At 36.9% G+C, this 18659-nt stretch overlaps 1 non-coding gene across 1 annotated transcript; it reads right to left on the reverse strand.

Annotated features, from left to right (window-relative positions):
• Positions 1-12846: 12846 nt before the first annotated feature.
• Positions 12847-13036, reverse strand: LOC123462998. Its single transcript, XR_006638628.1, has one exon. It is a non-coding gene; the product is annotated as a U2 spliceosomal RNA (small nuclear RNA).
• Between the last annotated feature and the right edge of the window lie 5623 nt (positions 13037-18659).

The following is an 18659-nucleotide window of genomic DNA, read 5'->3' on the forward strand; positions in this document are numbered from 1 at the left end:
TTATCGGCAGGTTCTGCTCTATAACCTTAAAAGAAACAAAATTACAGGGCTGGAAAATGTGATATTTCCATAATTATCTGTGAGGGACTACTGAGGAATTTCTTAACAATGAAGTATTTCTCTGATTATGTTCAATCTATCAGAAGCCCTTCTAGTGCAGTTTGCTTATTTGTTTGTTTGAGAGCACTTAGCCATTGCTATTGTACAGCACCTTGGAGAACAGCCCGTTGGCTTTGGCCAGCACTAGTACATATTGTGAACTCATCATACGCCCACACAATGCACTTGTTTGAATACACCCAAACCACCTAAAGCATATCATAGAAGACTGCATCACGTTTGTGAAGCACATAAATACAAATAAGGGCTGAAATCTCAAAGCTTTCTCCTATGCATAAAAATAAGAATTATGTTGAATCAGCTATTTTTGAATACTATATTTAGTCAACATGTAATATAATATGGTGATTTCAGAAGATACACTTAAGTTTTTAAGCCTGTGTTCACTATTGGTGACCAAAAAAACATACCTGTAACACATGAGAGTTATTCTCAACTTTTATATTATATCAAGAAACACTTTTAAAACATGAGTATTGATTATCTCCATGTAATTCAAACAAAGCTATTGTCTTGGGTAGGGCAGGTGTGTAGAAAAATACTTTAAGGACTCAGAATCATTTTTTAAATTATTATTTCTATTTATGCTTAATACCAAGTCCTAAAAACCTTATTTTCCATGTGATATCAGTGTCTACCAAATAGCCAAAAGTGTGGTGCGAAGGAAATCAAAATTGGAGATTGAAAGTGAAAACTAATCTTGTATAGATAAGGTTTTATTCTTCACCTAATGTAATTTAAGATTGTAACTACAGAAAACATAGATGAATGACTTGAAAATTGTCTAACTTATTGGAAACATTTATTAGCCCAAAGTCAATCAGTAAACAGATTATAATATTGTTTCCATTCAGCTATTACAAAATTTATACCACCAAAATTATTTTTTAGTTAAATTTATTTTCTTCACATATAAAAGCATGAGTTCTTTGTTACATAAATCATTTGAGAATTGCCACTATATTCACATTTGAATATTTCATCCAATTTTGGGTTGTTTTAACCATTAAAAGCTATGTTATCATATCTAATCTTATGTTACTATTATCCATTCCACAAATGTGATTTTTACTTCTTACTCTATATAAAAGTTTTCTAAATATACTGAAAATGACTAAAATTCAAATATTTAAGTGAAACCATGTGGATCAATGCTTATAGACAGTAACAGTTAATTTATACTTGATATTATTATAACTAGGGAAGAATGAAGTCATTGTCATAAATCCAAAGGGAAAGCAAATGGAAAGCAAATCAATAATGAACTATTTGATTTTCACTTCTTCTACTATTTCTTTTTAATTAATCTATTCCTAACATCCCCTCAAAGTATACACTAAAGTAATAATGAAAATTAAACCACCACATTATGAAAACTTGAAACTAATTAATTGAAATTCCTTTAGACTATAGATTAGCACATAAATGTAACTCTCCCAAATTTACCATGTACCAAGTCAGTTCAAAGATGTTTTATGATTATATGGGATTCTTTCTCTGATTAGCAAGTTGGCTAATTAAATTTTCAGAGCAGCTGAATGTCTTCAGTTAAAAGAAGTGTCATGGTTTCTAGGCTAAAGAATTTTTAGCTTGTTCATAGTAGAAATTAAAACAAATATTTCAAAACAATTTTGGCTTCTCTTCTGAAAGGCTATCACAAATTTTTCATTGATTCCATGTCATGTCTCTAGAGTAGAAGTATTACAGTTATCGCTGGTCACAGATCCTATAGCCCTTTCATAAGCGAGAAGATAATGGAAGGACATAGAACCTCAGTCTCATTTTTAAATGTTGTACAGAAAGAAAAAATGGTACTTTCCAAAACATAACCATTATAACCATTGTTCCATCTTTAACCATGTGATTGAACAGTGAATACCTAAACTTACCATTACTTCTTTTTTTTTTTTTCAGGGGTGAGGGGACTTTGAGGTAGAGTTCCACTCTAGTTCAGGCTGACCTAGAATTCACTTTGTAGTCTCAGGGTGGCCTCAAATTCATGGTAATTCTCCTACCTCTGCGTCCTGAGTGCTGGAATGAAAGATGCATCCCACCACACCTGTCCTTACCATTACTTCTAATACTGTTTTACTTAAGCTTTCCCATGTGGAAAAAAAAAAATCACCCTGTTATTTAACTGCACATATTCAAGTTGCATTTTCACTATTAATAAAAAGTATTAAGATTTATCGAAGGATATTATTTTAGAATTCTTAAAATGGAACCATTATTCAGTGGCTAAGTAAGAGTGGTCAAGATGATTTTGCCTTTTATTATACAAGTAACCTCTGAAACCTGACCTCTTTGCTTGTGAGAATTAACTATATCAACTAGTAAAGCTCTTAATATGTCACTTGGGTGATATTCAGAAAATTTTCTAGGTTTGAAAATCTTAATTTAACAATGGTGTTCAGAAATAATCAGTTTATTTTATTTTATTAACAATAATAAAAGTGATATTATTCAACACTGTTTTTTAGTTTCAATATAGGAGTTTAACAAAAAACAATGCTAATAAAATAATTTTATCTTGTTTGAAGTTATTTCCTTTCATATCAAATTGCTATAATTTCTTTTATATTAAATGTGCTAAAAATTCTGTCTTACACATTTGACTATTTTACTGACAATAATTTATTTGCTAATTAATAATATAAGTGAGCTGTCAAGGTTTTAATTTTTTAACTCCATAAATATGGTTTTAAGCACTGAAAAATAAAATCATCTTTCTTTTTGTGTTCAAGTTAAATATATTTATTCTTGACTATCCTTCTCCATTATTTATATATTTACAATTATTTTTAAAAGCCTACTTTTCATTCAAGAAGGTACAAACCACAATTTCCTTTCAAAATCTTTATTATTACATCCAGTTTTAACCTACATACCAGCTGTGCAGCCAAAATATGAACCATGTCACCCTCCAAGATCCACAAGTGTACTGAAATCATCTAGTAAGTATCAGAGACCTGGAGGATGGATATAATGTCTTCCTATGTTGCTATAAAAGCCTTTGGAAGGCAAGGACATTTAGGAGATTGGGGATTAGATACTACAAACTACTTGCAGAGGGAGTTATTAAAATCTTGAGTTGGCTTTTCATAGAATTGTACCAAGAATTGTGAAAAGTGTTTTTGCTACTTAAAGTGGTATGTATTTCCATGACAAAGTAGTGTTCATTAGAGAAAGGACTGAAACTGGGATTCATCTTACAAAGACATGTAAGCAATCACTTGAAGGGCAGAAAAGTGCTTTAATATGGAAATATTTTCATATTTGTGCCCAAATGTTCAAATTACCATAGTTAGGAAATATTCTCTTAACCCACAGAAATTTAACTCCAGCAAATACTTGCTCACTAGAATAGTGATACATTTAAGAGCTGGAGAGATGGCTGAGCAGTTAAAGGCAATTGTTTGCAAAGCCTGAAGTCCTGGGTTTGAATCCTCAGTACCTAAGTAAGGCCAGATACACAAAGTGATATGTGCATCTGGAATTCATTTGCAGTGTCAGGGGGCCCTGGCCATTCTCTCTCTCTCTCTCTCTCTCTCTCCTTCTTTCTTTTTTTCTCTCTCAAATAAATAACTAAAATATTTTTAAAATAGTTATGTATTAAAGTAAGAATAGTATATTAAAGTTTCTGACAATACATTAAAAATTAACCCAAGCTAATAGGTATGAAGATAGCTATATCTATGATAAGTGATTTCTATGTGGGGGTAGGGTATGGGAAAGCCCAAAGTTCCTAGTACTGAAAGTACCTTGTAAGAATGCAAGCACTGTATAAGAATGATACCAAACCAAATAACAGATCTGAAGGCAGAGGTCAGCAATAAAGTACTTGGTTGGTATGCACAAGTCCCTAGTTTAATCACCAGCATTGCAAAGATACATGAACAACAAAAACAGCAAAGCATTCAACATAATGCTTGGCACAAAAAATATTCATTAAAATATAGTTGGAGAAAGAATAATAAAAATGATTACAAATATTAACCTTACTTTTGAAGTACCTATCATACATTATCCAGGAAGATACTAAAAGTAGACTCATCCTTGAAGCCATAAACCAAAGGCCTTATCATAAATACCTGCAGGCCAATCGTTCCTCTAAAGTTTGCTGTCTGAACACAGGGCTCTCTCCCAATCCTACAGTGACTTGACAGTTATCAGATGCATCCAACATTCCACAGAATACTGGTAATGGAGTCCCAAGTTCTCTAGTTGGTCACAGTTCTAGCAGTCTTTGAAACAAAAACTAGTATTGTCTAAGACTCTCTTTTGTAAAAATAAAACAGAAAAAAAAAAGAAGAAAATTACCTTTAAAAGGCTAACATAATAGAAATATTCACTAAATCTAAAATATTCTAGTGTAAAATGAAAGGTAAGTGTATTCTGTTTATACTAGAGTAATTCTGCCAGTAGTTATATATTATAATTATATTATAGTAATGCAGGGAAAAAAGTGAGTTAGCCAAATTAGAAATAAAAGATGATTCAGAAAGAGAGATCATAAGATAATTTGGGGGAATTGTGAAAAATGTTATCTTAGGTAGGGTTGGTAATAATATGAATTATTTAAGTATTAAAATTAATGAACTAGAGGCTGGGGAAATAGCTCAGTTGTAAAGTGCTTATCATATAAGCATGAGAATCTCCAATTAGATCTTGTGGTAGTTTGAATCTATGTCCGCCAATAAACTTTACTCCTAGCAGGCAGGCTCCTGCTATAAGGAGGGAGTGTCACTGGGGATAGATCTGAATTCCAGCCTAAGGTATGCAATTGCTTGAGCTCTTCCTGGGGCTCCCAGTATGTGATTGCTTTTGGTTGTTCCACTGGCTTCATGGTTTTGCAAAAAGGGGACAGCTTCTACTGCTATTATGGAATATCCCCTGGATCTCTAAGTCTAAAAAAGCCCCTTCCTCCCATAAACTGTGTCTGATCTGGAGGTTTATCCTAGCAACATGAAGGTGACTATGACAAAAATTGCTATCAGAGAGTGGGTTGTTGCTGCGCAATAAATAAACACAATAAATAAATGTGACCATGTGGATTTGGGTCTTTTGGAACTTTTATTTTGGAGGAATGGGCATGGACTTGGGACTTGCAACTGAAGATTCCATGCAGAGCAGTGAGCCAAGTATTATGCACTATTCTGATGAAAGTTTGAAAATGATAAGTGCAGAGAGAATTGTATTTGGAGGCTTTGCTTTTGAACTTTCAAAGGGGATGAAAGACCATAGAGAACTTTGTTGGAACTGAGCTACTGGCATCAGGGTTGGTTGCAATCTGCTGCCCATTCCCAGAGAATTTGATCAAGGTTAAACTTGCAATGGACTGATGGGCTAAAAGGTAAGACCTTATTGCTGAAGACACCACAGGCTATTGTTACAGGACATCAGAATAACATGCTAATTCCCTCCTGGCTAAACCTCATAGTTCTAGAGAGCCCTATGGGAACTACAAGAAGACAACAATCACCAACAGCATGAATAAGCAGGGGACCCTGCAGACTATTAAATCAACCAGCCAGATAAGAAATACAAACTTGTGGGCTGGAGAGATGGCTTAGCGGTTAAGCGCTTGCGCATGCGTCTGGTGTTCATTTGCAGAGGCTGGAGGACCTGGCGTGCCCATTCTCTCTCTCTCCCTCTATCTGTCTTTCTCTCTGTGTCTGTCGCTATTAATTAAATAAATAAATAAATAAAAAGAAATACAAACTTGTGCAATAGTGGCACACAGTGTCTGAAGACACCCAACTGTTCTCTGATTGGGCATGAGGCCTGGTCAATGGGAGAGAACTAGCACATGGTACTGGAAACCAAGTCAGAATCCCATAATCAGGAAACTCAGAGTTCAGAGAGAAGCCCCCAATACTCTCTGGAAAAGAAGAGTGCGCTTGCATACCAAACATCTCTCGAATAACTTTACACACCCCCTTCAACCCAAGCTGCTATCAATCTTGGTTGGAAAATCTGATTTATATTATGATGGCAAGATCCATCAAGAAGAAAACAAAATAGCCAGCTGCCCATCATGAGACTTGCCACCTCTTTCACATCTGCCAGGGCCAAGGAGAACTTGTAGAGGAAGCAGTGATATGAATACTGCTGTTACTGCTAGACAACCAGCTCTAGGGTGATGGTGACAGACATGGTGATCTATCAAAGACTATCAAAGCAGAAATTCAGGCATGGAGAGATGGCTTAGCAGCTAATGCACTTTTTTATGAAGGCTAAGGACCCAGGTTTGATTCCCCAGATGCAATGTAAGCCAGATGCACAAGGTAGCACATGTGTCTGTCATTCATTTGCAGCGACTGAAGGCCCTGGCATGCCCATTCACTCTCTCTCTCTCTTTCTCTACCTGCCTCTTTCTTTCTCTCAAATAAATAAGTACACTTTTTTCTTTTTCTTTTGTCTTTTTTTTTTTTTTTTAACAAGAAATAGCAGAAACCCAGAGGCTACAAAGAGCTCAACACTAGAGCCTGACATGGTGGTGCATGCTTTTAATCCCAGCCCTCAGGAGGCAGAGGTAGGAGGATCACCTTGAGGTCTAGGCCACCCTGAGACTACATAGTGAATTCCAGGTCAGCCTGAGCTAGAGTGAGGCCCTCCCGTGAAAAAAAAAAAAAAAACAAAGAAAACTCAACACTAAATCAGACTGACAACAGGCCTTCCATGACTCAGGGTATACTGTAAAAGAGGGGGCAGGAAGATTGTAAGAGTCACAGGGTGGGTAGGAACACTCACTGGGGAACAGTTCCCCACTACCCCATAGGGACTGACTGAGTCCTTCATTACTCAGCAGTGAATACTATAACCCAACTGAGGAGGGCTCCAGGGAAACAGGAACAGGGATGAGAAGATAAAAAGAATATTATCTGATATAATAATGTATAACATAAAATGCAAAAACACACACAAGGGGATGGAAATATGTATGATTCCCCAGTACCAATGTAAGCCAGATGTACATGGTAGTGTATGCAGCTGTAGTTTGTTTGCAGTGACTGAAGGCTCTGGCATAGCCATTCACTCTCTCTCTCTCCCCCGCCCCTCTCTCTCTCTTTCTTTCTCTCAAATAAATTTAAATAAATTGAAAAATACACTCAAACTAGAGATAAAAATAAGAGATTCTGAGACACTGAAATAAACTTATACAGAGAGAGAGTCTTACACTCCACAAAAGATAAGAAAAACTATTCATATAAAAGAAAAATTGTGGGCTGGAGGGATAGATTTGCAGTTAAGCACTTGCCTGTGAAGCCTAAGGACCCTGGTTCAAGGCTTGATTCCCCAGGACCCATGTTAGCCAGATGCACAAGGAGGCACATGCATTTGGAGTTCGTTTGCAGTGGCTGGAGGCCCTACCGTGCCCATTCTCTCTCTCCCCCCGTCTTTCTCTCTCTGTCTGTCACTCTCAAATAAGTAAAAATAAACAAAAAAAAAAAAAAAGAAAGAAAGACAAAAGAAAAATTGTGAGCTGTAGAGATGGCTTAGCACTTAAGGCATTTGCCTCTGAAGCAAAGGACCCAGGTTCAATTTCCCTGAACCCACATAAGCCATATGCACAAGGTGCTGCATGCATCTGCAGTCCATTTGCAGAGGCTGCAGGCCCTGGTGCACACATTATTTGTCTCTTTCTTGCCTCTTTCTCTCATTCTCTCTCTCTCTCTCTCTCTCAAATAAATAAATAAAAAGAAAAATAATAGAAGAAAAATTGTTACAGCTTGTTGCACTCAGAATCACATTGCTGGCAGAAAGCACCCAACCAAGAGTAGCTTGTGGGGGGAAAAAGGTTTATTTCAGCTTAAAGACTCAAGGGGAAAGTCCATGATAACAGGGGGAAATAATGGCATGAGCAGAGGGTGAACCTCACTCATGGGCAACATCAGGTAGACAATGGCAACAAGAGATTGTTTCAAACACTGGCAAGGGGAAACTGGCTATAATACCCATAAGCCTTCCCCCAACAATACACTGCCTCCTTGGAGAATTAATTCCAAAATCTCCATCAGCTTGGAACCTAGAATTCAGAATAGCTAAGTTTATGGGGAACACCTCAATCAAACTACCACATAGCTATAAATGTACACACATATATTGTAAAGGAATGAAAATATTAGAACTCATATAGACTTATGTAGGTAAATTTGCTCTTATCATTTTATGCTCATTAAAGCAGAGAATTTATGAAAATATAAAATAAAATACACAAGGTCCTAGAACAAATTACATGAAGGTATAAGCACAGATATATTATTCTAAGGCCAACATAAGTAAAATTATGTAATATTATTTAAGCTTGTAATATTATAATTTGAGTATCTATATTGTAAATCCTAGAGCAACATCAACAAAAGACAAGAGTATGGCTAACTAAAACATGTTGGAAGTAAAACTGAATCATAAATAATCAACTTATTTTTCTAAGGGCAAGAAAAAAATGGGAAAGTATCTAAGAACAGATGAGACAAATATAAAAAGATAAGGCAAAAAAGATGAGTGTTACTAAGTACCTTCATGTACTTTATGGAACAAAGCATACACACAGTTTACAAGGATGAATCACAAATGTAACTTCATGTTTTCTTCTAGCCACATTTAATTGTTTTTGTTTTATTGAGAATGTCTTCCTATGTGCTCCAAGCTCATCTTAAACTTTCAGACTTCTACTTTAGCCTCTTCAAAGCTGAGATTACAGGAGTGATACACCATTCCCACCTTATAAGGTGATGTTAGAAATTAAAATAAACTGGTGAAATTAATACTAGCTTTATTCAATGAAATAGATATAAAATATAATTTCAGTACATGGTAACATATTTACATTGTCTTTAATATTTAAATCTTTTAAATCTGATATAGTTTTTAAACACTTCAAAATTCAGTCTAGACAGAACTTCAGTGTCCAATAGCCACATTTGGACTACCTTGTTCAAAATTTATAAAAAATTTTTGCCCCAGCCAGCAGGGAGTTAAACAAGGGCTCAAGGAGAAGCTAAGCTGGGTGAGAAAAGGCAAACAGACACAAGAAGGAGACCATGCTAGATGTTTTCAAGACCTCAGAGTCTTTTTTACACAGTGGTTATATAGGGGAAGAAAAAAGGGGGGAATAAACTGGCTGACGTGATTTAGGGCTTTGGAATTGTCAGTAAACCTAGAGGGGATGTAATTAGGTGTTCATCTAATCTTGCCTCAATGGCTTAACATCCTGACTGCACCAGGCTTAACATCCTGACCATAAACTGGCCTTTTGCAAAAGATAAGATTCTGTAAGCAGTCTGCTGACCGATATTCCAGAAGTACCTAACAGAAAGCTGGATGGACCAGCTTTCTGAGTAATGAGTCAGCTTATGAGCAGGCCCAGGCAAAAGGGAGAGGCTTTTGCTCTATGGCTCCTGACATCTCCTCCCCTCTTTTATACAAAAGAGGGGGAGGCCTGCTATTCAGCAGTGGGCTGCAATGACTTTGTTTCTTCATCAGCTACCGGCAGCATGGGGGAGTATTCAGCCAAGTGTATGATCCCTTGGTAGTTGAATATTAGGTGAGGAAGTAGAAACTTAACTTGCTATATGGCAGTTTCTGTTAACATGGCTGAGGTTTGATTCATAGCTCCCAACATCTCCTCCCTTCTTTTATACAAAAAGAGGGGGAGGCTCACTTTACAGAGGTGGGCATTAACCAACTGGGGAAGTAGGGAACCGACTCCTCCTGTGGGATGTCTTTTTCCCACAATCTTTGGCCCTTGGTACCTTTTGGGGAGGGGAGGCAGGGCCTATGTGGCCAGAGAGTGAGGCATGGCCTTAGTGATAATGGTTATGGTACCAACCTCCATGTAAGTCATGTTTTTCACTCAGGGTATCCAGAAGTGGTCAGAAAGGGACCTTCCCTTGCAGTGCTTTGCCTCGCACCCATGTTGGTGCCCATATCGCACTCACTTCATTGTGAGCTGACATGCATAAGTCTGGATCCTCATGCAGCTCCCATAGGAGGGGTAGCTATTGGCCATGACAGGTAGACCGCAGTGATAGCAGAGGTGTAGAGGACAGTGGTATAGTAAATAAGTACAGAATGTACACAGTATATTAAATGAGTATAGAATGTAAGATCAAGGGAGAGTGACAGCTGCAGGTGGTAGGTCTTCAGTGGCAACGCCTTGATCCACCAGCTCCAGTCTGTGATAATGGACCTGTAAAGGCTGCATCTTAATGGCTTTAATCTGTTGACATACAAAAGACATGATTTTATTTATAATAACGGGTCCAATTGTGAGTAAGAGGATTAAGATAAGTAGAGGTCCTTCCAGCTTTGTCCTGTTAGGGAAAAAAGGAGATTCTCTCAGGGCAGGATTTCTTCCCTGGATATGTGAGATGTCATTGGAGGATCATCAGCTTGTTTTACAAGTCTCTCTGGCAGCCATCTCGCAGCTTTTTTTTTGTGTGTGTGTGTGTGTCAGAAAAGCATACTGATCCTCAGCCCCAAATGAGTACTGGGTCTGGGCCATTCCATTTTAAAGTTAAAGGATCTTCCCACATGGCTGTGGCAAAGGTATTTTTTGTATTTGTGTGCCAAAAGCGATCAGCAGCTGAATTTCCCTGAGTATCAAGGGTTAAAAAGTTTAGGACAAACAAGGCATGATGAAGGATATTTCTTGGAGAGCCTTTTATGGGATATAAATCCCCTGTTTTTAACTTTTGGAGGGTAAATGGACCCAGAAGAGGGGCCCCTCCTGACAGAACACCCCGGTGGGTGTAAAGTCAGTGGCACAAATGACCAGGAGAAGAGGCTTTTTATAAGAGATAAAAGTGACCCTTTGGCTCAGAATTGTAGCCTCCACTATCTTCAGAGCCTCTAAAATTTACCACAGGTAAACTAAATGTAAACTGCTGACAATCCTCAGGGTGTAAGGGAATTGTAAAAAAGCAATCCTTTAAGTCAATAATGATTTTACAATATCCTGCAGGAATTGCTACTGGAGTAGGGAGGCCTGGTTGTAGGGCCCCCATAGGTACCATGGCCTTATTAATTTCTCTAAGGTCCTGGAACAATCTCCATTTTTTAGACTTGTTCATTATAACAAAGATAGGACTATTCCAAGGAGAGGTGGTAGGTTTAATATGGCCTGCAGCAAGTTGTTACTACACTAACATCATGGCTGTAGCTAACTTTTCAGAAGTTAAGGGCCATTTATATATTTAAGGTATTTTTTTTATCTTTGGTTATACATTTCTCTTTGAGTGTTTAAGACCATTCACATAGCCAAAAGTTAATTAAGGATTAATTTTAGAGGTCATTAATGGCTCTCCAAAGAGACTTTAGGGACACAGGAGTAGCCCCATAGTTTACTGGTGTCTTGCCTGTTAGGATGAGTGAGGGCCATGCTGGTCAAGTAATTTTACCTTCTTTGGGAAGTCAGGAGGGCTGATTGTTCCTCAATTGTGACTCTCCTGTTTTAGACTGTATACCAATTCTGTTTGGGTCTCCATTTCCTCCCTGCTCAGGAAAACAGGTGACTTACCAGGGGGCCAGTGTAGAAGTGTCCCATCATCTCCAGTGGCCTCATGACATGGGAGCACAGGCCAAAATATTTTACTTTTTACTCCAATGATTCCAATTGGCTTTGGCTTTTACATAGGTGATTAACACACTCAGAAAGGAAGTTACACCAGCCTGGATGTATGTACATATAGAGCACATTTGATTACTGAAATAGACTTAGTTAAAGAATGGCACAAGGGCTTCTAAAATCATTTTGTCCTATCTTTAAAATTTTTGTTGTACTGAGGCAGCATAAGCCATATATCTGAGGCATAGGAAGTAGGCACATCTCACATTTTAAATATCTAACATTTATAAATATAGGCAGAACCTATTACCAGTCTTGAAAATAGTACCAATTGATTTATAAACTTAACTAATTTAACCTATAAATTATCATTAAAGGACAAGTAAGGTCTTAGCACCTGTGTGAAAACATCTTTGATTAATTCAGATAACTCTGTGGGTACAATTTACCCAAAAAACATTGGAAACAGAACCATGGAGCTTGAAATATATATTATATATTATATATTATATATAATATATATAATATATATATATTAGATGAGGACCATTGTTTGAGCATGAGGCTCTACCCTAAAGTAGGGAATATGTCTTAAGAGTTAATTTTGTTATAAGCATTGGAAATAAGTTGCAAAAATTGAGATAGTTACTTTACATACAATAGAGTAGAATCTGGTCTTTTCTGAGCCAAAACAGTTAACTAAATATTAATATAACCCTTGAAAAATTTTTTTGAAAGAAAAAAAAATATTTGACAACCAATGATTTTGGCTTAAACTTGATAGTTATTGATGTTATGTACCACAGAAATTTTTATAAACATAAAACAATTTTATGTTTTACCCATGACTTAAATTTGATGAAACTTAAGCAAGCTATCCCAACATATTTTAGCCTGAAAATTAGTTTTTGTTTCATAAAGTTTGTAAACAATTTAAAAACCTTTAACTTTAGGCATAGTGTTTATGTTTAGCCTGAAAATTTCTTTTTTTTTTCTACATCCTCACACTTTTATTTATATACTTTAACATTCTGATCTAAGTACCACTCAAAAGGCATTTTTAACAAGTAATCATTGAAAAGTTCCTTCCCAGGTCCTTCAATCAATTCATCTCACCCCATCATTAATTATCTTTCTTTTTTTTATATCCCCGGAGAAGGTGCACTGTTCCTAGAGGTACTGCAATACAAGGTCAATGTGTGGAGTGGGTGGGGCAAGCTCCTATTCCAACTCTGAGCTCCAAAAATTCATTTAATATATTATCCTAAGATAGAGGACGTGTCAGATATTAACTGATAAGAACAGATACTACACTTGATCTTAGCCAAAAAGCCAAGAAGTGATTAATGATCTTTCTTATAAGGCTATTAAAAAATTACACCAAATTGATTAATCCTATTACTAACAAGAAAGTAGTCTTAATACAATTTTATGTCATTAATACCAACAACACACTTGGAAATTATTTTATTAGAAGTAACTAAGGCAAATTGTGTTGTTATCTTGAGGCAGGCTGGCTTAGAAGTCAGATCAGTTGCCTCTTTTTAAGTAACAGGACATTACAATCTTTTTTTAAAAAATATCTGACAAATTATAAGTTACCTCTTTAGAGGCAGTTCTGTTGCTTTTAATAATTCTCTATGTAAGGTGAACTTAACCTAGAACAAATATCTGGCAAATTCACTACTGTAAAAGACATTTAACTTTTCCTTTTTAATTTCTATGCTTAGGTCTTTGATTTCCTTGAAATCATTTTCTAGAAGAGAAAGGGGTGTTACCTGCATCCCTCTTATCTCTTTAGTCACAAACAGTCACAAATATGACACGACAAGCAAGCGCAATGAGCACACATAAACACATATACACACACATAAAAAGAACAAATCCTCCTGATAAAATCAAAAAATTTGCTTACAGAACTTGAAGCAATCTCAATTCCTTGTGCTTTTAAAATATCTTTTACTATGGCAATTAGCTCCTTTTTTCTCTTTGCTAAATCTTTTTTTGTTTTCTTAACCCGTGTTTCTTATATCTTGAGAGAAGTTTTAAGCCCTTCAACAATTTATGCTTACTTAGGGTCTATCCCATGATAGAACAGGAAAGAAGAGAAATGGCAAGACCACAGGCAACGTTCCTGGCTGGAGAACCAGCATGGGGGAATACCATGATGGGCTTGATGTGAGCCTTCCCTCAATTTTAAGAACTGGCAGCCTCTCTAAGAGCATTTATTGGCTGTTGCATTACCAGGTTGGTTGGTAAGAAGAGAGGCTAGATAGGAGGTCTTTCCCAATGCCCGAACAGGCTGTCAGGATTTGCACAGGTAGCTAGGGGCCTTCAGCCAATGCCAGAGGGTATCCCTGGCCAAGAGGCTACAGTTGCCCTGTTATATGTTGCAATTCCATGCTATGGTGCCAACCGAAAGTAAAAGGAGGAAAAGAAGTGCAAGAAGAAAACCCCGCAGTACTTGTGTCTTGCATATCTGACTAAATAGTCTTTAAATGGTTTGCCTAGAAGTCTGCATCGCTTTTCTTACCTTAGCGGGTCTGTATCCCAGGCAAGTTTCTTCTGTGGTGACCAAGGAGCAGATCTGGTTTACAGGTGTATTGCCTGTAGTGATCTATGCAGATCTTCACTCACCCTTGTGGGGTGGCAATCCAATGGCGAGGACAACCGTCCACTTGAGTGACGCCCAGGTCAAACTTCATACCTCGGGCCCCACTTTGGGCACTACTTGTCTCAGCCAGTGGGGAGTTGAACAAGGGCTGGAGGAGAAGCTAAGCTGGGTGAGAAAAGGCAAACAGACACAAGAAGGAGACCATGCTAGATGTTTGTCAAGGCCTCAAAGTCTTTATTTTTTACACAGTAGTTATGTAGGGGAAGAAAAAGGGGGGGAATAAGCTGGCTGATGTGATTTAGGGCTTAGGAATTGTCAGAAAACCTAGAGGGGATGTAATTAGGTGTTCATTTAATCTTGCCTCAATGGCTTAACATCCTGACTGCACCAGGCTTAACATCCTGACCATAAACTGGCCTTTTGCAAAAGATAAGATTCAGTAAGCAGTCTGCTGACCGACATTCCAGAAGTACCTAACAGAAAGCTGGATGGACCAGCTTTCTGAGTAGTGAGTCAGCTTATGAGCAGGCCCAGGCAAAAGGGAGAGGCTTTTGCTCTATGGCTCCCGACAATTTTTGATTACCCCTTCAATCTCAGTGGTTGTGATAGGTTTCTTTAGGAAATTAATCTGCTCTGAATTTAGCTGGTAGGTGGTAGGTGCCCAGGAATTCATCCATTTCCTCTATATTATTCAATTTTGTGGAGTAGAGGTTTTTGAAGTAAGTCCTGATGATTGTCCCAATTGCACTTATGTGTGTTGTGATCTCTCCTTTTTCATTTCTAATTTTCTTAATTTGAAGCATCTCTCATTTTGCTTGATCAAATTGGCCAAGGGTTTATCAATCTTGTTTATTTTTTCAATGAACCAGCTCTTAGTTTCATCAATTTTCTTAATTACTTTCTTAGTATACAATTAAATAATTTCTGTTCTTATCTTAATTATTTCTTTCTATCTGGAGCTTTTGGGGTTGGATATTTCTTGTTTTCCAAGGCCTTTAGGAGATGGTTATGTTATTGATTTGGGACCTCTCTGTCTTTGATATGAAGGCATTTAGCACAGTGAATTTTCCCCTGACGATTGCTTTCATTGTGTCCCATAAGATTTGGTATGTTATGTTTTAATTGTCATTAATTTCTAGAAATTTTTCATTTTCAGTTTATTTCATCTACTACCCATTTATTGTTTTAGAGTGTGTTTTTCAGTTTCCAGGAGTTGGTTGGTTCCTGGCACATCTTTTGTTGTTTATTTCTATATAGTATTATTATCTGATATCATGCATGAAATTATGTCAATCCTCCTAAATATATGGAAGCAGTTTTTATGACCCACTATGCAGTCTGTGTTAGAGAAGATTCCATGGGCTGCTGAGAAGAATGTGTGATCTGTGGATTTGGGGTAGAATATTCTGTAGATGTCTGTTAGGTCTAATTGATCTATGGTGTTGTTGAGCTCTCTTACTTCCCTGTTAATTTTCTGTTTGGATGATCTATCAATTACTGATAATGAAGTATTGGAGTCCCCAACTATGATGGTGTTGGAGGTTACTTCTGTTTTATTGTCATGTAGGTTTTGTTTTATGAATCATGGTGCACTTGTGTTTGGTGGATAAATAATGACTGTGATACCCTCTTGTTGGATCTTTCCCTTGATAAGTAAGAAGTGGCCTCTCTGTCTTTTTTTTTTTTATTACATTTCGTTTGAAGTCTATTTTATCCAATATAAGTAGAGCTACACCTGCTTGCTTCTTTCCATTTGCTTGGAATAACATTTTTCACCCTAAAAAGAGTCCAGGAGCAGATGGCTTCTCAGATGAATTGTATCATACCTTCATGGAAGAATTGAAACCAATTTTTCTAAAATTCTGTCACACACTTGGAGAAGAGGAAAACTCTCCAACTCGTTTTATGATGCTGGGATAACACTAATACCAAAACCAGGCAGAGATGCCACAAAAAAAGAAAACTACAGGCATATTTCCCTGATTAATTTAGATGCAAATATACTGAACAAAATCCTCACAAACCGAATTCAACATCACATCAAAAGCATTATCCACCTGCATCAAATAGACTTCATCCAAGGAATGCAGAGATGGTTCAACATATGGAAATCTGTCAATGTTATACACCACATAAATAAGCTTAAACAGAAAAGCCACATGATCTCACGATAGTTGCAAAAAGGCCTTTAAGAAAATATATCACTTCAGGATCAAAACATTGGAGAGAATAGGCATAGGTCTATATCTCAACATAATAAAGGCTATGTAAAAAAATCCTAAAGCCCAAATAATACTTAATGTGGAGAGACTGAAGGAATTCCCATTGAGATCAGGAACAAGATGGGAGTGTTCACTCTCATCTTTGCTCTTCAACATAGTACTGGAAGTATTACCTCAAGCAATAAGATAGGAGAAAGAAATAAAAGGGATACAAATTGAAAAGGAGGAAGTTAAGTTAGCCCTATTTGCAGATGACATGATTCTATACATAAGTGACCCGAGAACCACCATCACAAAACTCTTAAAAGTGATTAACTCCTTCAGTAAGTCAAATACAAAATCAGTGCACAAAAATCAGTAGCCTTTCTATATGCAAAAGGCAAAGATTCAGAGAAAGAAATAAGTGACATTGTCCCATTTTCAATAGCATCAAAAACAAAACAAAACAAACAAACAAGAAAACCCAGGAATAACATTAAGCAAGGATGTGAAAGACATTTATAATGAAAACTCAAGAAAGAAATTGAGGAGGACTTGAAAAAATGGAAAGACATCTCATGCTCCCAGTTAGGCAGAGTTAACATTGTGAAAATGGCAATCATACCAATAGTTTTAAGGCAATGCCAATAAAAATCCCAACATCTTTCTTCACATAGATAGAAAAAATGATCTCAAAATTCATATGAAATGGCATAAGGCTTCAGATATTCAAGCATATCCTCAGCAAAAGAAGTACCTTTGGAGGCATCACCATACCTGATCTAAAGCTATACTACAAAGCCATAATTATAAAGACAACATGATACTGTCATAAAAATGAACACAGACCAATGGAACAGAATTAAGGACTGGACTTTAGGTCGAGAAACTACAGCTACTTGATATATGACAAAGGCCCTAACATTGTAGACTGGAAAAAAAGACACATCTTCAACAAGTGGTGCTGGAAAAACTGGATAACCATATGCAGAAAAATGAAACTCGATCCACACCCCCACCATGCACTAAAATCAAGTAAAAATGAATCAAGAACCTCAATAGAAGACCAGAAACTCAACTACTACTGAAAGAAAAAGTAGGAAGTACTTTCCATTATATAGGAGTGGGAAAAGATTTCCTGAACAAAACCCCAGTAGCTCAGGAAATTAAACAATCACTCAACCATTGGGATCTCAGGAAGCTGAAAAGCCTTTTGACAGACAAACCTACAATAAGCAGAGCCAGTAAATTACAGAATGGGAGAAACTTTTTGCTGGATACATATTGGACAGAGATGTAATTTCTAGAATCTACAAAGAACTCAAAAACCTAAACAATAAAAAGTCAAACAACCCACTTACAAAACAGGGCAGATAACTGCACAGGGAGTTCTCAGAGGAAGAAATACCAATAGCAAACACACTTAAGAAAATGTCCATCATCCCTAATCATCAGAGAAAAGCAAATTAAAACAACTGTGAGATTCCACCTTACCACACTAAGGATAACAAACATTTAAAAAAATCTAATGACAACAAGTACTGGAGAGGTTGTGGAGAAATAGTAACCCTCACTCACTGTTGGTGGGAATGAAAGCTGGTATGATCACTATGGAAAGCAATATGGAGACTCCATAAAAGGATGACGATAGAGGTACCAACAGACCCAGTTATTCCCTTACAGGGTATTTACCCTAAAAGCTCCAAACCTCAGCTCAGAGATATTTGCTCAACCATGTTTATAAGTGCTCAAATCATAATAGCTAAGAGCTGGAATCAACTCAGATGTTCATCATTAGACAAATGGATAACTAAGATGTGGTATATCTACACAATGGAGTTCTGTGCAGCAGTAAAGAAAAATGACACAATGGAATTTGAAGAAAAATGGTCAAAGTTGGAACAGATCATTCTCCACAAACTCACCCAACACGGAAAGATAATTGTCACATGGTCTCAGTCATCTGTGGCTCCTAACCTGAATCTGCCCATGATACTGACATACCTAATAATCATCTTGAGGACTGGAAAATAGGGATAGTGGAGTGGGAGGGAATGGAAAGGGTGAGAGGGGACCAAAAACTGGACCCAAATGGAAATGGTACCATAAAATCATACATCCTGAAAGACATACTAAAAAGTCAAACTTTCAT

The sequence above is a fragment of the Jaculus jaculus genome, chromosome 8 (assembly GCF_020740685.1).
Source record: "Jaculus jaculus isolate mJacJac1 chromosome 8, mJacJac1.mat.Y.cur, whole genome shotgun sequence".
Classification (NCBI taxonomy): Eukaryota; Metazoa; Chordata; class Mammalia; order Rodentia; family Dipodidae; genus Jaculus; species Jaculus jaculus.